This window comes from Eriocheir sinensis, chromosome 2 (genome assembly GCF_024679095.1).
Source record: "Eriocheir sinensis breed Jianghai 21 chromosome 2, ASM2467909v1, whole genome shotgun sequence".
NCBI classification, from domain to species: domain Eukaryota; kingdom Metazoa; phylum Arthropoda; class Malacostraca; order Decapoda; family Varunidae; genus Eriocheir; species Eriocheir sinensis.
The window spans coordinates 10173936-10180409 of record NC_066510.1 but is presented as its reverse complement, the minus strand read 5'-3'; positions in this window follow the sequence as shown (position 1 = coordinate 10180409).

Sequence of the window (6474 nt, the reverse complement as noted above, 5' to 3'; positions counted from 1 at the left end):
ACGGATATAGGGAGCAGTAAAGACGAGAGTACAGATGGAAGGTATGGACATGTTTCTTCCGGATTTGCTAGCAAAGAGTCGGCTATGTATAAGAGAATAGTGCTTATGGAAAAGAAACTGGACAAGTGGATTGAAATAGTTCAGAGCAGAGATGAGGAGGATTTACAGAACAGAGAATTTCAGAGATAACTTAAAGCAAGGGTATGCAAATTGGAGGACAAGGAGAAACAACTGATTAAGGAGAATGAGGAGCTGAAGGAAAAATTTTCAAAATATGAAAAATTGATGAAGAAAGGACTGGGAGTGGCAAGAAAGGAAAATGAGAATTTGAAAGAAATGGTGAGCAAGGAAGAACAAAGGGCAAGAGAGGAAGTAATGGGGGCAATGAAGACTTGGAAGATGGAAAGTTAAAAAGTAATGTAGATGGAAATGCTTTGTTAGTGCAGAGCTTTTACTAGTGCTTCGTACGGAGGTCTGAGTTGTGTGGCGACCAGTGGAAGACTGCCTGCCCGGAGTTTGGCGGAGGCTCAGGTCGCCTCCGCTGAACTACCAACTGCCCAGCCGGACTTCTGGTGGTTGGGTGCTGATGTCATCTCCCCTCCCCCTCACACGCTCGCACGAGTTGTTGGCTTGTCGTGGGCGGCCTGTGAAGGTTGGGGTGCGGAGATGGGGCGTAGGAAGCGGCGCTTGCGTATGGTGACACAGCAGGAGCCGTCAAGACGCACCGTGTACTGGCACTGCGGCTGGATCTCCACTACAGTACCTGTGCAATCCCAGCATTGAGGGCGGTTGGTGCCCTGGTTTTGTACGGCTACATGGTCTCCCAGCTGGAGTGTGTGGAGCTTTCTGGAGGCTGTGTTGTAGCGGGTAACAAGCTCCATGTTGCGCTTGGCGAATGCGGCTTCACGTTCCTCCGCCAAGTGCAGCCAGTCTAGGTGGAGGTGAAGGAGGCGTGGATGGGTGGGGAGGTGGTCGTGCAGAACACAACCAAACAGCAGCTGACAGGGAGACTTGTTGATGTTGGCCAAGGGTGTGTTGCAGTACTGCAGGATGGCCTTGGCCACGGCATCGGTGTCGACGGATCCATCACGGCCCGTGCAGTCTGCGATGATGCGCCTGGCAGTCTTCACGGCAATCTCAGCACGGCCGTTGGACTGCGGATAGTAAGCGGAGCTGAGGTGATGATGCACACTCCAGTGGTTGAGGAAGTCACAGAAGTCCTTTGACACCAGCGTGGGCCCACCGTCACTTCCCAGCTCTCGAGGGGCACCGTACTGCAGGAAGAGGGACCTGCATGACGAAATGAGGTGACGGGCGTCTGCCTGGCCTGGGGGGAAGTGAAATATGTGCAAATTACCAGAGAAACGATCAACATATACTAAGTATGATTTCCTTGCATAGTCAAAATAATCCACTGCCACATGGTCATATGACCAGGAGGGTGCGGGGGACAGGACCATGGGCTCCCGGGGCTGAGATGGGGCAGTGGCGCGGCAGTAGTGGCATGTGTCCAGATAGTTACGCAGCGACTTGTTGATTCCACGCCAGTGTATGCTGAGGCATGCCCGCGCCTTCATACCAGCCACTCCCTGGTGTGCCGAGTGGAGGGCCTCCAGGACTCTGGCACGTAGTGCTGATGGGATGACAGGGCGCGAGTCCATGAGGGTCACCCCGTCCACTATACTCAGGCGATCATGCACGCCCCAGAATGGGAGTAGGGGTGCAGCGACGTCTTTGCGCTGCTGTGGGAAGCCATCTTGGATCGTACGAAGTAGCGATGTATAGGTGGCATCCCTGGCGCCTTCTGACTGCAGCTCGTTCCACGAGATGACTCTGTCCGGACAAGCTTCGAGGAGGGCTGCAATGCTGGTGGTGGAGACTGCCTGATCCACATTGTGGCGGTCTGGTAGGTTGTGAGGCGCACGAGGGGGGAAGCGGGACATGGCGTCGGGGCCTCTGTGCCATTTTCCGCTTGCATGATGGATGGTAAAGTGGTAGCGTAGTGTGCGTTCCTTAAGACAAAAGATTCAAGGGTTGGGGATGCTGTCTGTGGTTCTGTCACCGAGGATGGCCAAGAGTGGGTGGTGATCGACGGTAACGATGTGTGTCGGGCAGCCAAGGACAAACATGCGGCATCGGTCGAGTGCATCAGCCACAGCCAGTGCTTCACCTTCGATGGGGGTTTAGCGAGACTCTGCAGGGGTGGTGAAGCGGGAGCCGGCGAATACCAGCTTCCATCCTTCGCGACAGCATGTGGGGGCGGAGGCCAGGGGACAGGAGCAGTATTGCTGCAGCAAGAGAAAACCAAGGCCTGTCTTGCTCCAATCGGTGGCAAGGCAGGTGGGGTGGCCGACGTCAAAGGAGCGTACACCTCCCTCGACCATGGCCAGGATGTGGTGTTTGGAGGAAGTGAACGCGGTGGTGAGGCTCTTGTCCCAATAGAACGGTTTGGAGGACTGCACCAGCTCCCGAAAAGGAGCCATCACAGGTTTGATGCAATATGCCCAGGCTACTTGCTCCACCAAGCCAAACCAAGACCGGGCTCCTGTGATGTCCTGTGGGGCAGGAAAGTCTTGTATGGCGCGCAACATATCTGCACATGGCTTGATGGAAGTGGCGGTGAGTGTGAGGCCTGCGAAATCCACCGCAGTTCTCCCAAACACGAATTTGTCGGGGTTGAAAGTGATGCTGTTTTTTGCGCTCAAAGTGAGGTAGTCAGAGGTGTGCCAGAGCGAACTCTCCATGTCGTCGTCCCAGAGAAGAGTGTCGTCCACGCATTTGACCATCCGTGGGATATCGCGGACAATTTCATCAAAGCAGCGAGTGTAGGCGTCCCTGGCTGCCAGGTCTTGCGGTGCCCAAATGTAGCGGTAGCTGCTGAATTCAGTGATAAATGTTGTCATGTCTCGGCTGTCTTCATCAAGGAGCACGGCGTGGTAACCATTCCAGGCATCGAGTAGTCTTGCGGGTCCGGGGGGACTGACTGGGCAAGGTTAAATGGGTTTGGTGTGTGGTGGGTTTTGTGAAGACAGTTTTTGTTGAGAGCCTGGAGATCAACTGTCCGTCTTGGCTGGCCGTTCTTATTTGCTACCACCACCATCTGGGAGCACCAGGTTGTAGGGGTGCCCACAGGAACTGGTTCCAAGATACAGGTAACTCTCGATTTACGCGAGTATTGTGTCCTTGAAGAGGTCGCATTAATCAAAAACAATGTAAATCAAACAAGAGGTAGGTTTCTATCGAAAAATAAATATTCACTTCATTCAGTGGAGAGAGAGAGAGAGAGAGAGAGAGAGAGAGAGAGAGAGAGAGAATACCCATATCACCGAGATATCCACTCAGGCAGTCAGTCTCAGCCTCACTCATGTGAGGAAGAAATGAGGAACACCATGAGCAACTGGCTTATATTGGTACCATTACCGAGCAGTCTGGTACCAGTACCGTACCATATAGCAGGTACTGATACCTACCCACCCTTATTGTTGAGTGGCGTGGCAGTGTGGGTACTGTATTGTTGTTCAAGTGGCACATGGGAAGAACTGAGCTCAGCTGTGTGGCCACGGTGCCGTGTGAGTCCAGTTGCGTGAGACATCTGGTTGCCACTCCATAAAACATCGCGTACAGGTAACTCGATTTACGCGAGTATTGTGTCCTTGAAGAGGTCGCGTAAATCAAAAACAATGTAAATCAAAGAATCTGTCAGGGTTTTTTATAAACAAAAAAAACACTGCTGATATGATTTATTGAAGGTAAAATAAGTGGTAGAATTATGGAACACATCAAATGGTGATTTTGGTAATTTTTTTGTGCAGGAACAGTGAGACATATTAAAAATTTGAACGGACAATTTTTAACTAGTGGTGCCATGAGTAAAACTACCCAATATCGTACATATTGAGTGAACATGCTGGCCCTCATTGTTAGTAACTTTTAGCGTTACTTTTAACGTGGTTAGTATTAAGTGTTAATTTTAAGGCGCGAACTGTTATCTCACTCGTCACAGGGCCGGTGTTACCGTGGCCTGCTTCACAAGTTGATTATAGTAGGTGAGATAACACAATAGCTCAAGGTCTGAGCAAAATATGGACAGGTTTATGTGGAAATATGTACTTTGTGAGCAGTACTTTTTTATGAGGCCAATACATTTGCCTATATTATGAACAGCTTCAGTCCTATTAATAATTACACTTTCAGAAAACCTGAGCAATGCACATCTCAAGAAGCAGCCACTGACCCTCATCTTGAGCAGTTTCATGAAAAGCAGCACTTAGCTGGACTATCATGAGTAGATGAGACACAGTTCAAGTATGCTGCTGACTCTCCTCCCTTGGCAGTGTTCTTCCCTGGATTGTTTCTACATCAAGATTATTCCACTTGTCACTGCTTATATATATATATATATATATATATATATATATATATATATATATATATATATATATATATATATATATATATATATATATATATATATATATATATATATATATATATATATATATATATATATATATATATATATATATATATATATATATATATATATATATATATATATATATATATATATATATATATATATATATATATATATATATATATGTGTGTGTGTGTGTGTGTGTGTTTTCAAGGAAATGACTATGCCAAAAAAAAAAACTATTGAGCATGAAATAACATTAATCACTTTACATTGGCTGATAAAAGGTATGGAGACTACTTATACTGTGTGTATTTAATTGAACTAGGTATTTGCAAGAAGTGCTGTGAATCCATTTGTTTGTATTAGTGGCTTGTGTGTGTGTGTGTATTTACCTAGTTGTAGTTTTACAGGGCCTGGGTTTACGTTCGTGTGGTCCCGTCTTCATATCTGTATTTGTCCAGCTTTTCCTTAAAGTTATGCACACTTTGCTGATACTACATCCTCACTTAGTCTGTTCCAAACCTCTGTGTCTCTTTACGGGAAGCTATATTTCTTTATGTCTCTCAGGTATCTTTCTTTCCTCAACTTTTTTACTGTGCCCTTGTGTGTTGCTGACATTTCTTTCTTCTCTTAATAGTAACTCCTCATTGTTTACTTCCTCCATTTTAATCAATAGTTTATAAATTTGTATTAGGTCTCCCCTTTCTCTTCTTTGTTCCAGTGTTGGTAGGTCCATTTCCTTTAACCTTTCTTCATATGACAATCCCTTCAGTTCTGGAACCATTTTTGTTGACACCCTTTGTATTCTTTCTAGTTTTTTTATTTGTTTCTTCTTATGGGGAGACCACACCGTTTCCGCATATTCCAATTTTGGTCTAATCATAGTGGTTATTATCTTTTTCATCATATCCATATTCATGTTGTGGAATGCTAATCCTATATTTCTTACCATTCTATATGTATCACCGAATATCCTATTAACATGACTCTCAGGCTGTTGATTATCCTGTATTGTCACTCCCAGATCTCTCTCTTCTTGAACTTTTTTTTAATAGTATTTCTCCATCTCCCATTCTATATGCCCATTTTGGTCTCCCTTCACTCTTTCCCATTTCCATTACATGACATTTTTTCACATTGAACTCCATCTCCCATTTCATACTCCAGTCCCAGATCTTATTCAGATCCTCTTGCAGAATTTCAGTCTTTACTGTTTCTTATATGTCTCAGCAGTTTTGCATCATCTGCAAACAGGCTCATATAACTGCTAACTTTCTCTGGCATATCATTTATATATACCAGGAAAAGTATTGGTGCCAGTACCGATCCTTGAGGCACTCCACTATCTACAATTCTCCATTCCGATTGCATGTCCTTTACCACTGTTCCCATCTCTCTTCCTCTTAAGCAACTTTCCATCCAGTTCTTCATTTTCCCTTTCAAACCTCCTTTATTTTCCAGCTTCCCTAGTAATCTTGTGTATGGAACTTTATCAAAAGCTTTCTTCAAGTCCAAGTACATGCAATCTACTCATCCGTCCCTCTCCTGTATTATATCTGTCACCCTTGAGTAAAAGCCCAGTAAGTTTGTTAGACATGAGTGCCCTTTTCTTAAGCCATACTGTTTTTCTGTAATTAAATTATGTTCTTCTAGAAATTTTGTCCATTGTTTCTTTATCACTTTCTCGCACATTTTACAAACTACACTAGTTAATGATACTGGTCTGTAGTTCAGGGGTTCTTCCTTTTTTCCGCTTTTATATGTAGGGACCACTTCAGCCCTCTGCCATTCCTTTGGTAGTTTACCAGTTGCTATTGAGCATTTTATGATATCATATCGGTCCAATCAGCTGATTTCTGCATTCTTTCAATATAAAACCTGAGACTCCATCCAGTCCTACTGCTTTCCTCTCTTCCAGTTCCTCCATTATTTTATATATCTCCTTAGTTACTATAACTTCATCCATATAAACATTTATTTTGTCATCTTGTAGTTCATTGAATTGTGATTCTTTTGTAAAAACTTGCTGGAAGCTCTTGTTTAGCAGCTCAGTC